Here is a 20252-nt window from a genome sequence, read left to right on the forward strand (position 1 = left end):
TCAGAATTTAAATATTCATTGAAAACTAAAAGGGTTTTAATTAAAGTATTAAAATGTTACAAGGGCGAAAATAAAAAATATATGTTTTTGTACTTGAAGAATTACTAAGACGTTAATGATTGACATCGGCAGAGGTTCGAATGAAGGATGATCCTCAGTCGTTCTGTCTGTCAATATTTTATTAAAACAATCTGGATTCATTTAAATGTCTATTTCTCTTTCCCCAGAAATCGATCATTGAAATTAGAATTAGTTAATGTATTAATCCAAAAATTGAAAAAAACAGTTGCATTAAAACTGGAAAAACAATCACTATATTATAACGCATTTTTTTAAAATCTAGGTTGCAATCAGAAAACGAAGTTACCATAGTTAGACAGGTGGCTCCCTACAGTGACTCGAGGTAGGACTTCAGCAGCAACCCTGTCACGTTTCACCCACCTTCAACGAACCCCACCGAACTGCTAACTCTCAACCCATGTCTCAACCCCTCTGTTGGCTTAGTATCAGCGCTTCTGCCGCTTCAGATATTTGTGCTTGAATCCGCGCGCTGTCCTCATCAATGTCTCGTAACGTAAACCTACTTCAATCTACAAGCAATTAATTTCTCGACATTTTTCATTTTTTTTTTATCTTTTTAAACCAAACAAATTAATATTTGCTCATTTTTTCTCTCTTATGACATTATTTCTCGAATAATTTTGCAAAATAATAAATGAATTAAAGCATTGAAAGGTGCGGAAAGCATACACGACCCTGAGCGAAAATTCAATTTCAGAAAACCTGTAAAACAGTGATAGTGGAGAAAAGTGGAAATTAGAAAGAAAAAAACAAAACTATTTTCCTAAAGGAACAAGTAATTTTAAGTGTCAACTTTTTATAAAATGCAAGGGAAAGTGAATTTGGAATGGTACCGTTTCTAAAAATTAATTGTGTACTGGTAAAACTGAAAAGCGATATTCGATAAAAAGAAGAATTTTCATAATTTGCAAAAAATATTGTACATTTTGCGTAGAAAAAATTTACGCTTTTTCAACAATTTTATGGATACAGTGATTCGTAAAAGTGTTAAATAATTTTTCTTTTTTTCTTAAATTTGACATTTAAAATAACATAATCACCGAATTAACAAATTTTGAAAAAGAAGCTGTATTTTGAAGATTTTTTAGTGACCTTTTCATCAAAAAAAAAAAAATAAAAATGCCGCTTCAAAGCTAATACGTCACAGTCATTCTTGCGTGTAAGTATTTTATAAGCACTAACGTTTAATCAACATCTGATAAATAACAAAAAGCTAATTGTTTTTCAAAAAACGAATATTTTATTTTTACACTTGTGTTTCTATTCAAAAACAATTTCTAAATATTACAATTACCAAATATTCTTCACAAACTATTAAAACGCAATAAATAAAAAATTGCAGCTTTAGGAATAATTTCTTTATAGAGAATTGTAGATTTAATTTATTTTTCAAAATAATAGTTATAAATTTTAATTTCTCTATGTGTAAAATAACACTTTATTTTTAGAATATTTTAATAAGTAAAATTAATAAAATACATATTACAGGTGTGACAATTATTAAAAATAAAATGTTTATATTTTCAATTCCTAAAAGATTAATTTGGTAGAAAATTAATGAACCAGCTATTTTTGGATCACAGTAGTAGGTATACGACAACATAATATATCAAAGTGACAGAATAATATAAGATAAAATATTAATTGATAGTGAATTGTATTCGATGTTTTTTCGGACAACGAAAAAAACTCTATAATTTCTATTGCATGACGTAGAATTTAATTTTACGTTGTTTCCTTAAGTGGTAAAAAAACTCATTAATTGATTAAAATATGAATAATTTCAATTGAAATCGAATTTTTCCTCTTTTAATAGGTATGTACTAAAAAAACGCTTTTTGAAATTTCAAAGTCGTAATAATATTATTACATTTTGTGAGTAAATCAAATGCATATTTATTTGTTGTATTATAAATCTCTCTTTCTATCTCTATTAAATTTTGGGAAATATAAAATAAAAAATGGTTTTGGCACTTGTCCAACATTGAGATTACTATCTATAAGGAAACATCTGTGGTAGTATACAGAAATCGGTTTCTCAAGTGCAACAACTTTAAATCTATTTTAGGCGAAGAAAAATGGCTGTCATCTCCTTTTTACAGTATCGGAATAATCTCACTTAGTTTCATTCATCTTGCAACCACAGAGGAGAATGTCAAATCGTTGAAAATTAATGTCCCTTCAGCGCGATAGCGTCCATTAATTTTTTTCACGCCTCTTTTATTCAATAATGATATAAGTCTAATAACATTAAAACTTCATCATCATCTTCTTCGTCTTCTTCTAAATTTAAAGTAAAATAAATTTATTTAAAATTAATGCCACTTTCCATTCTTTCTCATCAATCCAGAAGATATTATTTTTGTGAATTATTACCAAACTCATTTATTATAGTCATTGCAACGTTAATAAGTCATTCATTGATTATTGTGATTGAAATGCGTATAAGAAAATGTAAACGTATCGTGACAAGAGGATTATCATTATTTCCAGGAGATTAAGCTTTGTATCTTTCGGAAACCTTTCATGTGATGAAAAAAAATAATATATATATATATAGATTGTAAACTACTATTTCAATATATTTCCTGTTACCTTGGAAATTGTGTATAGATATTAAAGTTGAGTATTCCTTTAATTGTAACATTTACCTTGCATTGTATATTTTAACTAAATGACCCATGAATTAAAAAAACATCCTTTACATCTATAGAAGCAATAAATTCTAGAACTTCCAAAAAACCATCAAAATAAAAGAATATTTCTTATGTGTTTTAATCTTTAGATAGTTGTATATTTAACTGATCAAATATTCTTAGTTAAATCGTTTATTTTCTACTAGTGAAAATAAAAAAATCTTTTCCCGTTTTGTGAATTTTCCATTGGTGAGGAGTTAATCACGGGAATTAATCTTACATGAAAATTTCTGAATTGAATTTCTACTTATTAAGTTCTATTTTTCTAATTTTTAAGCATTCACAACAAAATTTTTCTATTCGACATTACTTTCCTCAAATATACCATTTTTTGTAAATAAATTAATGACCTTCATAATTATAGATTTGTGAATCTCACTTTAAGCTAACTAAGAGTACAATGAATGTTCAGGCCTCGGATCGACTTTAAGGTGCTAAAAAAAGTCGTTTTAGTCTATTTTTTTAATTTAATTAAATTTAATATATTAATAAATATTTTACTTTAAATAATTACCCAAACAAAAATTTACAACCGGCGCAGTGTTGCGCCAGTACTGGCAATTAAGGCAAAGTACTGACCAACAATATTGAACCAATACTGGCATATGTTTGGGATGATAACGTTTATTAGTACTGGTCATTAGTAATGGCTTAGTACTGGCGTTTAGTACTGGTTCAATACTGGAATTTAGCAGTAATTCTGTATTTTGCCAGTACGGGAAAAATTATAGTAACCAGTAATAAGTGAGCACTGGTATAGATATTCAAAATTCAGGGTTCTTTTTGCAGCTGGATCGAAGAACCGACTCATAGCATTAACTATTAATAATAATAAATTATTATAATAACTTTTGAATTGTTATTTTTTTATATTAACATTTTACTCTTTATTTTATTAGTCAAATAATTTCTTCAAATATTATAAAATATATATTTATTTGTATTTCTTTAAATTACCGAAATTGAATAAAATTATTGGTTAAAATAGAGTTTATTTGATTCAAATATATTTTTTCAGTGTAAGAAAAATAATTTGAGAACTTCATTAATTATGTATTTTTTTATTAAAAAGTTTTAATATTAAATTTAAATTTCATAATTCCGTTAACGAACGCATTGCAGTAATCGAAAAAAAGTATTAAAATAATTTAAAAAAAATATGTATGTAAATTTAATTTCTAACCAACAAAAATACACAATTTTCACGTCTGTGAAGTTGGCGTCGACGCTCAACGTCGAAAATTATTTGTCACGGACCAAAAATAACAAATCATTTTTAAAAAAGTTTTAGGTTCACATAATACCTTAAAAATTATTTCTTAAGGCATTACATATTTGGACCGAAAATCTTTTTAAAAAAAATAATTTGACATTTTTGGTCCTGTGAAAAATAATTTTTGGCGCTGAGCGTCAACGCCAACTTCATGGAGGTCAATTTTCATAATTTTTCTGGATACTGGCATTTGGTATTGAATTAATACTGACCGAGTACTGGTTCGCCATTGCTGTCTCAATAATACTGGCACAGTATTGGAAAATACTGGCATGCCGGTATTGGCTTGTAGTATTGGCACAGTACAGAATTTAATCCATATCAGTACTGAACAAATACTGGTAAGCCAACTGTCGGCCAGCCAGTATTGGTGCATGATTGCGCCTGTTGTCAATATCGGCATTTGACAGAAATTTATTTTTGCTTGGGTAATGTTTTTAGATATAAAATAGGGGAGACCGGAGCTGAAAGTGCCGGGGTAAGTTGTGCCGATAAGAATATCTCAAAAACAAAATTTTTTTTTTGAATAGTGGAAGTGAGAGAAGTATTGTTTTACTTATGCGCATCTTTGGCAACTATTTTGAATTTGTTTGCTTCACGGAATAATTAGCTGTTAGTAATTTGGTGCTTTGGCGCTGACTTACGTGCAAGTTTTCATGTTTATACTTTTTGGTCTATTTTTTGCATTTTTAAAGATATCGTTACGTATTTTTTTTTAAATAATCCAAATTTATCGAGGGATTCAATGGTGTATTGATCTTCCCAAGTAGCACGATATATCAACCAGATGTCACGGTGATATCACCGAGGAATCCCGAGGCGAAATTTAAGCCCTAATTTACAAGGAGTAAAGTAGAGTTAAACAGACCCTCTTTAGCTTCCTCAACTAGTCGCAAATTTCCCTTTCTTCCACGTTTGGATTTAAAGTAGGGTCTAAAAATTGATTAAAATATTGAAAATTTTGAAATTGCTCTAATTCTATTAATTTTTTGAAAACGCTTCAAAATATGTTAATTCCAGTTTTTAAAGGGTAATTAAAGAAATATTGTGTGAAGAAAAAATTCATTTTGCTTTAATCAAAATAATTAAAAGAGTTTTTTTTTGCATTTTTTTGTACTTTTTTAATCGAACTAGACCCTCTTTAGCTTCCTCAACCAGTCGCAAATTTACCTTTCTTCCACGTTTGGATTCAAAGGAGGGCCTACGGGAGTCTACAAGATCGTAAAGAGGGCCTATTTAGGTTCTAAGGGAAGCTAAAGAGGATTCAAATTTCGCCTCGGGATGTCACCGTGACATCAGAAAAATGTCAAAATGTCCGCCTTACGGTGATATCACACGGTGACATCGAGGTGATATCATGGTGACATCAAGGTGATATCATGGTGATATCACCGTGATATCATGTTGATATTTTACAGGGACTTAAAATTTTTAATAATTTAAAAAATAATAATAAATAAAAAAAATAATAAAAATAATAAAAAAATAATAATTTTTTAAAAATTTTAAATCCCTGTAAAATATCAACATGATATCACCGTGATATGACTGTGATATCACCTTGATGTCACCATGATATCACCTCGATGTCACCATGATATCACCTCGATGTCACCGTGTCATATCACCGTAAGGCGGACATTTTGACATTTTCCTGATGTCACGGTGACATTCCTCGGTGAAATCACCGTGACATCTGGTTGATATATCGTGCTACTTGGGTTAACATTTAATTTATCTCGTTTTTTAATATTTGATGAAAAGTGAGCGTCGACGCAACGAGGTTAATTGTGCCTTTGGATTGGGGCTGGTTGTGCCGCTGTCAATCGTTACATAACCACAATCTACTATTGCCTCGTTTATTCGAATAGTTATTCCAACCCAAAATTAAGAGAAAAGTTGATTCAATGCATAGTTTGCAAAAACTGGGCACATTTAGAATGTGTGAAGGGTAAAAAAAGGGTCAATTATATGTGTGTCAATTTTAATTTCAATAAATCTCATTCGGAATAAGTATTCATGTCTTAAAAATTATTTATTAATCAGAAATTAGAGTTTATACAATTAATTAATGATACAAATAATTATTTAAAAAAATATTTTAAAAGACTGACTAATTATGTAATTGTAAAATTTAAGTCAAAAATGTTGGGGCTGTATAGATTCTACACAAATAAACCCTACACGAGAAAATTGCGCACCGATAATTTTACAAAAAAAATCCTACACTTGGACAATAAGCAAAATAAAATTAATTAACAATTTTTTACTTTACACAATTAAATCAAACATAATTTTATTCTACACATTCAATTGCACACAGGAAAACCCTACACCGTTAACTCTGAAAAAAAATTCTGCACAATAATATGCGGAATAAAATTTAAAAACAAATAATAAAAATTCTAAACGATTAAATACTACAAAATATAACCGTACTTATTACGAAAACTATATTTTAAGTAACTGACTAACTATGCAATTATAGAATATAAGTCAGAAAATGTTTATTTGTACTTACTAAAATCTTGAAATCTTAAGATTGTTCCTAAAAACCTTTAAAAGTTTATAACAAATGATTAATAAATAATAGTAAATCATATATTAGCAATAATTATTTTATTTCTTACGCGTAAAATCTTTTGCTTCAACTGAAACAACTAAAAAATCTGAGCGGCACAACGGACCCCGGCGTTGGTACAACTCTCCCCAGCGGGGAGTCCAACGTGCCGTGTTGCCTCGCTGCAGAAAATCATTTTTTACAAAAAACTGTTTAATATTATCAAAAAATAATAATGGATTTAAAAACTACATTAAATTTTAAAATAGATAGACTATAGATTAAAACAAAAAGTTTTCATTTTACTAGCATTTTATTTAGTTTTCTTAAAATCGGCAATAAGAATACTTCCATAGGAATATTATCAAGAAAATTTATTTAGAATATTTCAGAGTCGAAGACGTACATTTTTTAAATTTTAATTTAAGTAGGACAATTTTCTAAAAAAAATTCTGATGACAATTCAATTTTAGAGTTTTTATTTGAAACTTTTTTTAAATAATTGAATTTTTAAAAAAATATCAAAATTATTAAAAATAATTGAACTTTGGAAGAGTTATAGTTGAAATTTTTAGAAATAATTAAATTTCAAAAATTTTTTTTAAATTTCAGATAATAATTAAAGTTTATAGAATTGAAAATAATTTATCAAATAATTTTAGATAACATTTTTTAAAAGTAATTGAATTTTCAAAGATTTACAATTCAGATTTTTCAAATTAATTGAACTTCAAGTGATTTTTAATTAAAATTTTTTTGTGATTTCTGTTGATGAAGAATTTATTAGAAATTAAAGACAAAAATTATTGAAGTTAAAAATTTTTTAATTAAAAAATGCTTCATATAATTGAATATTTGAAGAATATTATAAAAATCATTGAAAATAATTGAAATTATTGAATTTCATAAAATAAAATAAATTTTAAATGTTGTTATATTAAAATTTTTGGTAATTTTATTTGATTTTTTTAAAATTGTAAACAATTGTTGAATTTCATAAAATTTTTAAATAAAAAATAATTTAAGATAATTGAATTTGTGAAGAATAATTTCCTTAAAATTATTAAAAATAATTGAATGGTGAATTTCGAAAAGGGCTCAACTCGAAAAAGCGTAAGTGTCCTTTTCGCATAACAATTGATAGTGAAAATGACTCTTAGCCTTTTTAGAGTTGAGCCCTTTTCGAAATTCACCATTCAATTAATTTAGAGAAAAATTTTAGTTTAAATTTTTTTAAATAATTAAAATAAAGATCTGCATTGTATATTAAAAATGACGTATTTTTTTAATAAATTTTGTAAAAAATGTAAAAGAATGTCGAAAAAGTCTCATCTTATTTAAATAACTCGAAAAAAGTCGTATTTTCGAAAAAAAAGTCAGAAAAAGTCGTACACACTAGAAAATAATACTTACTTTCAGTTCAATTTTGACTAAAACCGTTAACATTAGAACCATTTTTACTGAAGTCCTAAAATTGACTTAATCTAGTTGTAAGATAAAAATTACGCTAGTTTCCAGGCATTTTGATTTTAAGATGTTAACGGTTTCAGTATTTGTTTTTTGTGTGTATAATCCGAGGCCTGAATGTTGGGTAACCTCACTTTCTCATTAAATTGTGTTCTAACACACCTCCATCAAAAAATAACATGTAAAATTAAATCAATTAACATGTATCTCTCCTGTAACAAGCTTCGGATTGATTTTAAGGCGCAAAAAGGCGTTTAATTCAATTTATATTCCAAATAAAATCAAAAAAGTTGATTTTTTATTTTAATTATATTTAATTTGTTATTAATAAATATTTTATTTTAAATAACAAGTGTTATTAGACATTAATTTCATTTCATTTTTTTAATAAGAATATTATCAAGAAAATTTATTTCAAATAGGTATTTCAAAATCGAACTAAGATAAATTTTCAAAATTTTACACTGAGAAAAAAAATTTAGTGTTTGCAACAAAATTGTTTGATTATGCAATTTTGGTTCTTGTAACCAAATTTTGGTTGGCTGAAACAAAGTCGCAGAGTTATCTCAACCAAACATTTGGTTAGGTCAACAAAATTATTTGGTTGAACATTTTTAAATTCCAACCAAAATTTGTTTACGACAACAAAATAATTTGGTTAACACAACAAAATAGTTTGGTCTAAAAAACCAAATGATCGTTTGTTGTCCTAATCAAAATTTGGTTGCGACAACTACATAATTTGATTCGTTCTCAGCTCATAACTTAAGAGAACAGTTAGTTATAACTAACTATAAAACTATAAAAAAATAAAAAGAAAAGAAATAAGGCAGAATAATAAAATTTTTATTTTACAAAAAAAACTGTTTGTTTGATCAACCAAACATTTTTGTTGACCTAACAAAAAAAATTTGGTTGAGCTAACCAAACATTTTTGTTATGTCAACAAAAAACACTCAACCAAATTTTTTGGTTGACTCACATAAATAGTTTGGTTGCTTAAATACCAACAAAATTTTTTTGTTGGCCCAACCAAATTTTGGTTGCTCTGACTAAACATTTTTAGTGTGTAATTTTATTTTGAGTTTATATCGATTTTGTAAAAAAAAATTTCAGATTTTTTAAAAAATCACCCGATGAGGACACCAACGTTGGTGTAGAAACGTGTAATGTGAATTAATAAACAATGTATTCACGCTCTTTTAGTTACAATACTGATCAAATGATATTTAAATATTTATAAGCAATCTGGATTTTCGACGTCAGTCAATACCTACTCATTTTGAAAATTAAATTTTTTTAAACAATATTAATACTCTGCTATTCATTACGGCGATTCCTTATAATAATTTTGAGTTCTTCACAAAATTTAAGTACAATCTATCAAATATTTTTCTAGAAAACCTGCGAAGAATATTTACATGTGAGAAATTATAACAATCTCATTACAATAAAGGTATAAATTTTTAAATCTTTTAAATAGAAAATTGAAATAAAAACAAATCGAAATTATAAAATAGTTATATAATCAATTTTTGACTTATATATATATATATATATATATCAGAGAAAGAATTCCTGGCAACCAAGAAATTTTTTTTCTAGAATCTTAAAGTATAATTACGTAAAAATGTTTCAATTTAATTAATAAAATACACCGCTAGGGAAAAAAGTTAGAAAGACATTTTTTTCACGTTCAAGTAATATACTATTGATAAAAATCAATAAAAATTAATCAAACATATAATTGTCATTTGTATAGGGGCTGGAAATAAACGGAAAATTTCATTGACAATTCAAGAGTAAATTAAATTAATAATCACACTTAATTGGAGTTATTGAATATTTGAAAATTCTTTTTTATATACACTGTAAAACGAAAGGTATTAATTTAGTACCAACTTTAGGTACTAAATTGCTTTTTGGTTCTATTTTAATACCTAAAATCGGTACTATTTTAGTTCCTTCTTTTTACAGTGTATACTCAATTAAAGAAGTAAAATAAAAACTGTTGCGATATTTAATTTACGGGCGCTTTGTTTAACTCTTGTTAATGTGAAAAAATGTCGTACAAATTGAAATTTATACCTGATGTATAAAAAGTTGTGTTTTTTAAAATTGACAATTTGTAAAAAGTCAATAATTTTGCAATATTAGGTAATAAAAGATTAGCTCAGTTAACATACGTTTAAAGCTTCTCTAATTATAGTCATAATGTAGGAGAAATTACATGAAAATTGGAAACCAGAAATATCAAAAAAGTCACGTTTTTAAAAAAATTTTATATTTAAAACGCAATAATTCCACAAGATTAGGTTGTAGAAAGTTTGCAAATAGGTCAATCGATACGTTTTTAAATACTGAGAAAAATATGCTATATATCAACATCGTTTCTCTCCAAAAGCATGAAAATTATTGATTCAAAAGCATCTTATAGAAATTATATCATATATTTTACAAATTCTATAGCATACATGCCCTTGAATAAATAATTTTCATGCTGTTGTTTGAAATATGGTTGATTCAGTAGCATAATTTTATCAAATAAGATAAGATTCTTTAATAAATAAAAAATGCATCGAAGACTTCACAGAACAAAAAAAAACAGAATTGAACAAGAATTAACTACGAAAAAAACAATAATGACAGTTGTAGAATTAAAATAAATTTTCTATTATATACATATTCCCAATAATATTAAAAGAAGAACATAAAAAATAAATGTGGAAACGTCGATTATCAATATGCATTTTGATTAATTCAACTTTAATACCAAAATCTATATACTAAACACATTTGGAAGAATGAATATTTAATTAAAATTTGATTATATTTGTGTTTATATAGAAAATATATATCAACGTAAATTTATATTCGAATGAAACCACGTGCATTCTTCTGACAAGCGTTATTTGCACTTGTTTCGTATACGCGCTACTCTGTCTCTTTAAACGACTTAAATAGACAGCTTGACTACTATTATTTACATACTGCTAAAATGCAGCAGAATCCTCTGCGGTTTATCGATTTTTAAATATCTATTGCACTAGTACGATTCAATTTAAATATAATAGGCATGGTAATAGGATTCAATTTTCACTGTAATTTGCGTGCGAAAGCGAAACTTCAACTTCACTCAATAAGTATACGATAGAATAATTTTGATATATAGTAGAGCAATAAAGCATGAATAAATTTATCAATCAAAGTAAAACAATTTCATGATAAAAAAAAGTGTGCTCTCAATGAATATCGTAAGGGAGGGTAGTGTATAATCTTTTTTTTTTTGTATAGATAACATCAAAGTTATTATACTTTCAAAGTCAAGTCTAATCGAAAGTTTACTTTTTCATTACATGTTTGAAAGATATCGTCTGTTTGTTGTTGTTGTGCGGAACAATGTGATATTAAAAAGAAATCAGAGAATAAATTTTTATGAATTTTAAAATTTATTCTCAGGTTTATGATTCATGGACAAGTATGGAAAGTAAATATAGAATACACTGAAAAAAATAGTATTGAACCAAGAAAATCGTGGGACTGAATACGGTCAAATCAATTATGCTACTGTTTCAAGAAAACCATTTACTTGGTGCAGTATATTTGAAAGAAGAACATATGTTCTTGATCCAAGAAAATGTGGAATTCGATCAAAAAGTTAATCGACTTCTATGAGTAATATATTTTCTTGTTCTAAGAATATCTGTAGTCAAATCAATTATTGCATTTGATTCATTTAAATCTTTGTAATGTTGGTTCAAGTAAGTAAAGATTTAAATCAAAATATTATTTACATCGTCAGAAGAACACATGTTCTTGGTCCAAGAAAATATGGAATTCGTCTAAGAAGTTAATTGACTTCTAAGAAATGTAAAATATATTAAGTGAAGATCATATATATATATTAAATCAAGAAAATATTTTCTTGACTTGAGAAAACTTATAGAGTTCAATCAAAAAAATATTTTTTCAATACAAGTAAATATTCACTTGAATTACCACCCCCCCCTCCTACACCCCTTCCTCATCCCCCCCTCATCCCCACAATTCTTAAGTCAAACATTTTTATTTATTATTATTAACATTCATATTTTTTATTATTTATTTAAATAATGTTTATTTTACTTACATATTTATATTTAATTAATACTTAACACAACTAAAACAAGTATACCTTGAATGAAAATTTTTCACGGTCCGAGGAACTGAACCCGGGTTGCGCGCACCAAAGGCAGTAACGTAGACCACTATGCCATCTTGACTCAATCGACGGTTTTCAAAAACTCTTATTTAAGTTTGACATTCATTTGGAGAGAAATATTTTCTTGGATCAAAAATACGCGATTTGTATTAAGTAAAAAATTACTTCAAGACAAATGAATAAAACTATTTGATTCAAGAAATGAAAATTCTTCAGACAATATTTTATTATTTTGCTTAAGAACATAATATTCTTGATTGAATACTTTTTGGTACTTCGGGAAAATAAAATATTAGCTTGCGATAATAACATATATTTAATTCTGCCAAATACTAAATTCTTAATTCAAAAACTATGCGTTAATCAAGTTAAAACAAGTATTTACTTATATTAATATTCGCATTTTCTTGGCTCAAGACTATATTAGAGTTGAATTAAATAAAAAATATTTCTAAGGAAACAAAAGAATGATTTCATTCAAGATTATATCACTATTTCAACTGAAAAAATAAATTATTTCATTTAAGATAATATAATATTATTTCTAGAAATTAAATGTTCTTCAAACAATATAATATGAAAATGCTTCAAGTATATTAAACACTTGGATTGATTAATGTTTAATTCAAACAATATAATTTTTAATCAAGTTGAAACAAGTATCTACCTTTTATTAATCTTTCCATTTTCGTGGATCAAGACTATGAGTATTAGATTAAGTAAAAAGTTGTTTTGAAGGAAACAACAAAACGATTTGACCCAAGAAAATAAAATACTCAACGTAAATCACTTGACATGAGAAAATAATATTCTTGACTCAATACTTTTTCAGTTCTTGACGCAAGTAAAACAGTTCGCTTGAAACAGTAAGATGTATTTACTTGTATGAAAGTCATATTTTCTTATTTCAAGAACATTGCTCAATGCTCAAAATTACTTGACTCAAGAAAATAAATTACTTCCAATAAGAAAATATCGTCTTGTCAAGTAAAGTACTTCAAGTAAATACATTTACTTGATTCAATTAACTTTTTTTTCAGTGTAGAGAGATGAAAAAATAGATTAACAGCTCTTGCCGGTCTATTAGACCGATATTGCCTTTTTCGTATTTTTTTTTTTTTTTTTTGTGATATTAACTTATGTAAATTTCCAAAAAGTTAGACCAGTATTAAAATATTCATAAAACAACTATTGTGCAGTGGGCACCGGGATGTCTAAAAGACGTCTTCTTTTGTCCGCGGATATCCTGAGACTTTGATGATAATATCTCGAAGACATCATAAAGACATCCAAAGGACGTCTAGAAGACGTTTTTAGGACTTAGATATTTCTTCAGAAACACTGAGAAAAATAATAATGTAATGTTAATAAAATAATTTGGTGGAGCACTTTTAGTTAAGATTACAAAAATTTAGTTGACATAACAGTAACGAAAGAAGCAATCAATCGAGAAATTTAGTTGGCTGTACCAAAAATTTCGTTCAAGCTTTTGCGTCTGTTAACTGAATAATTTGGTTCTCCAAACCAAACCGTCTGAATGCTCAATTGCGCATGCGCTGTTCTCGTAAATATGGCTTCTTTCTCTGTTTACGGATGTCACACGTTAACCATGCTTCGCTCTTCGTGTCGTCCAGTTTTATTCAAGTGTTTTCGGGATTTTTATGTGTTTCAGAAATTCGGTAAAAAAGTGTGTGTAGTGATGCATATCGAACAGAGAGAATAAAGCTTGTTAAAAGAACGGAAGTTTTTCTCCAGCCTGTATACTTTATGAAAATAATTTACACTCACATTGTCACTAGGATTCTTAGTGTAGTGGTCAGCGTTCTTGATTTGCGTTGCGTAGTCTGAGGGTTCGATCCCCAGCAGTGTTAGGTTTTTCCGCAATAGAAATTAATTTAAGTAGACATAGGGTGGTAGGTAATATAAAGCGAAAAGAATAAAAGAGGATAACAAAAGTGATAAAATTAAGTGAAAAATAAAAAATATAAGTGTGAGCCAAAAAATAATTTGGTTGAGAAAAGAAAAAAATTTTTTTCATTTAACTAAATTTTTTGTTTGCTTAAAAACAATAAGTTAGTTGTGCAAAACAAAAAATTTGGTAGACCGAACAAAATGATTCAACGAAAAAATTTAGTAGCCCGAACCAAACGGATTAGTTGCACATATATCAAATAAAAAATTTGGTTTGGAGAACCAAACTTCAGTAGATGATACCAAACAGTTTCCTCAGTGAATATTAAAAATATTCTCCAGAATATTTTTTAAGTTAAAACACATTTATTATTATCTTATTTAAATTTTGACTTTATTTTATGATTTTTGTTTTATTTCTACACGCTGATACAGAAATCAGGAATGAAAAAATCCTCCCGGAACTGGGATCGAACTCGCGATACGTTGAGTTGAAACTCTATGTTTAAAGCGTCTCAGTCATCGGAGACAGACAAATGTCTTTACATAGATTACGAACTTATTTGTTAATGAATTGAATTGAACTTAAAAAATTTCTATAACATTCATCTTAAGCAGTTTCGATGTTTACGTTGAACTTAGAAAATAAAAATTAAAAGTTATTTTTATGAAAAATTTTGTATTTTCAAAATCTGAAAAAGACATCTTTTAGACATGATGAAAACATCTTTATGAACAGACATAGAACATTTTTTGGACGTAATTCAGACATATTATTCACGTTGTTATAAGATATACCATATGAGGCCAAATTAAAGATGTCTTTTATCGAAGTCCAAAAGACCCAAGTAGAAATGTGCCACTGGCATAGTACTGACCCAACACTGCCAGTCAGTATAACAGTACTGACTGCCGTACTGGGCCAGTAGTGGACCAACCCTGGCTGGTAACGCTGTCCAGTACTGATTTTGTCCCGCTCACCAGTACTAACGTAGTACTAGAATAATACTGGCATAATACTGGCAAAGTACTCATCCGGACTTAAAATCTCACTTTTTTACAAAATGCTAAAACACGCTTTCCAATGCAAATTTCATCCTTATTAGCTTATTACTCCCATTTTTACCACGAACAGGTAATGTGAAGACAATAATAGTTAATGTTATTTAGAATATATAAAATATTATTAACATTAAATAATTAAAATAATAATTATCATTTATATTAATTAAATTATTTTATTTTTAATAAATTATTTTACAAAAAATAATTTGTGTTGTAAAATTTTTTTTTTTTAAATTCATAATATTTAATTTTTTTTACTTTGCACTTATACTTAATTTAATAATTATTTAATAATTGATATTACACATGAACAAATATTGTACTTATAACACTTAAAACTAAGAACGAAAAATCTCGCACGCATGGGGGATCGAACCCTAAACCCTTAGAACGCAAGTCAGATACGCATACCGCACAGCCGCGCTGGCTTGAAGTGCTGACTTGAAGTAGTTCACCTAATACAAAAGTTTTGATTTCAAAGTTTGTATTATCTATTGATCACGAAAATAAAATGAATTTATTCTTAAATTTTTTAAACTCACAAAATTTTTTCAATTTTTACAAAGATTTAATGAAATAAAACTGGATATCAATTTCAGTTAAATATTTTTAATAAATTATTTTTACCGTAAATAATATTAAAACAGACAAAAACGATTGATGAATTACATAATTAAAAATAAGTTAATAAAAGACGACTGTAAAATATGAATGGTAAAAAATTTTTTAAATTTAATATTTAATTATTAATAATATTTAAAAATTACAGTGAAAAAATTACATTTGCTTTATTTTTAAAACTATTAGAAAAAAATTCTCAACTTATTGTTATTGTATGCATGATAAATAACTTAATGCACATATTTCAATGAGTACTAAAATAACTAAAAAAACATAAATATATTTTATATAGGTATATAATAATACATTACAATTACATCCAAAATTTTGAGGGAAAGTATTCGAAAGAAATTAATATATATTTTTTTAAATAAAAAATCATCGTTTTCTACCTATTGGAATAATTTAAAGACTTCTTCATTTAATGTTTTTTATCACCGACATAGTACTGATTCGGTGTGAATGACAGTGTACTGCCAGTACTGGTTTTAATATTTTTTTACCTCCGACATAGTACTGATTCGGTGTATTAGTCAGTACACTGCCAGTACTGAAAGTCAATACTGACAGCCAGTATTGGATCAGTACCATGCCGGTGTTTAATTACGGCGAGCTACGGATATTTCAACTTGGGGACGTTCACAAAAAAACATCCTCAGGACGACTTTTTTGAACAAGTGTGACCACTGGGAAATGTTTCTTTTATCATTTAAATTAATTAGCGTTTTTTTTGGGTAAAATATAATTTATTCAGAAATTTTTCGTCAAAAAATTTAAAAAAAAAGTTAAATTATAAATTTAAATTTGTTAACATTGGAAAATAAATATTTTATTTAATTTTTTCTAACTCCAGAGTGCTTGGTAATAAATAAAATTGTTAATTTTTAGAGGAATCATCCATTTCATGGTGAAAATTGACGTAGAGATATTCATGGGTTAGAGAGTGTACCTCCAACAGTGGTTTATTTTTAGAATCGAGTGAGACAAACAACAATGCTGCCCGCAAGTACTAATAGAATAATACCCAAGCAACAATTTACAACCGGCGCAGTGTTGCGCCAGTACTGGCAATTACTGGCAAAGTACTGACCGACAATATTAAACCAATACTGGCATATGTTTAGGATGATAACGTTTATTAGTACTGGTCATTAGTAATGCACGGAGAGAAATAGATGGTACGGGGTACTATCTAGATAGTACCAGGTACCATATTCGATTTTATATATACGGACAGCTATCTAGATTCTATCAGTTACTATCCAGATTGTACGGAGTAACATCTTGATTGTAGTGGGTAACATAACCATATTTTTTGTAACATCTTTGATAGTACCGAGTAGCATAAGGATGGTACCGGGTAACATCTACCCAGATAGCACAACAATTTGCAGCAATTCTTCAGCAAGTTTACAATGCCAAATTTGTTAGTTTGCAATGTAAATTAGCTGCAAAACTGTGGCAAATAGCTTTATGTCCACGCTTTGCGAAGTTTGCATTGCAAGTTTGCAGAAAAATTTTACATACAATTTGCAGAAAATTTTTATGGCAAACTTGAAGAAAATTTGCTGATAATTTGCTCAAGTTCATGTCATGCGCAGTAGTTTTCTATGGCACTTAGGGCTGCGCAATAGATTTTAGTCGCCTTTCCTTTAGGAAAGGTTTGCAGTAACAAAATATCATCATATTTACAACAATGACATTTTTTAATTTTTGTCGAAAAATGTCCGCAAGTTTTCTTAAAATTTGTCAGAAAATTTTCCTGCAATTTTTCTGAGAAATTTTTCTGCAAACTTGCAATGCGAACTTCGCAAAGCGAGGACATATAGCTATTTGCCACAGTTTTGCAGCAAATTTACATTGTAAACTTATAATTTGGCATTGCAAATTTGCTGCAAAATTGCTGCAAAAAGTTGTGCTATCTGGGTACTTTTAACCATCTTAAGATCATAAGTTCTTACCATCTACTTCTCTCCGTGTGGCTTAGTACTAGCGTTCATAATTCCGTTAACGAACGCATTGCAGTAATCGAAAAAAAGTATTAAAATAATTTAAAAAAAATATGTATGTAAATTTAATTTCTAACCAACAAAAATACACAATTTTCACGTCTGTGAAGTTGGCGTCGACGCTCAACGTCGAAAATTATTTGTCACGGACCAAAAATAACAAATCATTTTTAAAAAAGTTTTGGGTTCACATAATACCTTAAAAATTATTTCTTAAGGCATTACATATTTGGGCCGAAAATCTTTTTAAAAAAAATAATTTGACATTTTTGGTCCTGTGAAAAATAATTTTTGGCGCTGAGCGTCAACGCCAACTTCATAGAGGTCAATTTTCATAATTTTTCTGGATACTGGCATTTGGTATTGAATTAATACTGACCGAGTACTGGTTCGCCATTGCTGTCTCAATAATACTGGCACAGTATTGGAAAGTACTGGCATGCCGGTATTGGCTTGTAGTATTGGCACAGTACAGAATTTAATCCATATCAGTACTGAACAAATACTGGTAAGCCAACTGTCGGCCAGCCAGTATTGGTGCATGATTGCGCCTGTTGTCAATATCGGCGTTTGACAGAAATTTATTTTTGCTTGGGTAGCATTGTATATTATTTTGTAATCTCTAATATGCATATTGGCCGTGTTCATAGTGTTTTGGAGATTATCAAATTTCGACTATGAAATTAATTATGTTTTGTCTAAAATATTTTTAGAAATTTTGCTTATTTAAATCGGAGATAAACCCAAAGAATCATGATTTTTATGGTTTTTGTCATGAATATCAATTTTGCACCAATTTTCGACATGATATTCATAATCAGTAAAATAGTTTCCCTGCTTTCTACTAAGCATGGTGGGTACAATGCTTTTTGTATACAATGTCGTTAATAACAGTCGTAGAGTACAGAGTTGATTTAAAAATAACTTTTTAATGATGTTTATGAAACAATAATGATCATTTTTAATATTAACAAAGAATACATTATCGATCAATAACAATTATTATAATAATTAAATTAATAATAATAATAATATTAATAATTCTGTATAATGTTTGTAATGTAATATTTTTCTTTGTCATTATCTAAATATAAAGTTATCGAAAATAAAATGATAATCTATTTTATATTTACAGTAAATAAATACTTTTTTGTCATAAATTGCTTTTATTTTCTTTATTCTAATCCTTACAGAAAAAGCAAATGAAATTAATTTATTTTTCATCAGATTTGAACAAACTTAGGCTTTATATTTTCGTAATCTACCCGCAATCATTGAAAAAACCATCGGCAGAAATTATGCGATTTCCTTTTTTCAATACATAATTGAAAAACAACTTTAAAATCTAAAAATATAAAAACTAAAATTGATTTCTTTTACACGGAAAGAAAATAAATATCAAATTTTATAAAAGCATTTTCAAATTTTGTGAAAGTATTTTCAAGTCAAGTCAAGTCAAGTCAAGCTTGTCAAAACGAACAAGAATCATATGTAAAATACTGTACAAAAAATGTGAGGTTATTTATTAAACTTGTTTTTGACATTAAAATAATTAGTTAAAGTAACACTGTTTTTGATCTTTCAAATTTAATGTTTTTTCGTTATTAAAAAGCTTCGTAAAATCGACAAATCAATAAAATTGTACCACATCAACTAGTTAAAAAAACCTCTTTTCGAAGTATAATACAGTTGCAAATAATTATACATATTGAATTTTACTTACTTTGAACGGGATCTGGAATATTTTTAATTTTTTAAATGCACGATGCCACTTAACACGCTGAGTACTGTTCTTTTTCGGCATATTTTAATTATAATTAAATTATGCATTTAACATAATACGTATATTGACAAATGTACATAAACCCTGAGGTGATGAAGCTCCTAGCTCATCCTACCACTTCAGGCCCTATTCAGGGCCAGAATATTTCACTAGTAGGGGCCGGATTAGGAAAACCTGATCAGGACCCGAGAGGTAACTTGGACAAAATGTGGAAATTTCGACACGGGATCTATAGTAAATTTCATAAAAGTTTATTAAAGATTAGTATTTCTTATATGGAAATTTCGCTTTTTATACTATTTTCCACGACTTGAAAATACTTTTATAAAATTTGATATTTATTTTCTTTCCGTGTAATTTTTTTGCATTTTCAAATTGTTTTCTTCAATTTGTTTATAACCAGAAATAATTTACGTTTTTTCAACGTTCTTTTCCTCATTCGTAAGGTGTTTTTTTTTATATAGAGACATGTTTTATTTCATAATAGCTTGTTTAAAAAGTCATTTAATTACTCAACTTTTTCCAAGAGACACCTGCTGTATATTGTTTGGTAACTATATTAATTTAAAAAAAAATCTGCAAACT

The 20252-nt window shown here is 27.6% G+C and overlaps 1 protein-coding gene across 10 annotated transcripts in view; it reads left to right on the top strand.

The window, feature by feature from the left end:
- The first annotated feature begins 464 nt into the window (after nt 1–464).
- LOC127278959 (uncharacterized) overlaps nt 465–20252 on the top strand; it is a 230291-nt gene continuing 210503 nt past the window's right edge. For 5 of the 10 annotated variants that reach the window (XR_007842567.1, XM_051300942.1, XM_051300941.1 and 2 more), the window contains exon 1: nt 467–1240. The gene's annotated coding sequence lies outside the window, so the exon portion shown is untranslated. Of the gene's footprint in view, nt 1241–20252 lie in introns of all 10 variants that reach the window. The other 5 variants (XM_051300945.1, XM_051300950.1, XM_051300947.1 and 2 more) reach the window with 3 other exon arrangements.

This window comes from Leptopilina boulardi, unplaced genomic scaffold, assembly GCF_019393585.1.
Source record: "Leptopilina boulardi isolate dan_hultmark-lab unplaced genomic scaffold, ZJU_Lbou_2.1 LbouV2_213, whole genome shotgun sequence".
Lineage (NCBI taxonomy): Eukaryota > Metazoa > Arthropoda > Insecta > Hymenoptera > Figitidae > Leptopilina > Leptopilina boulardi.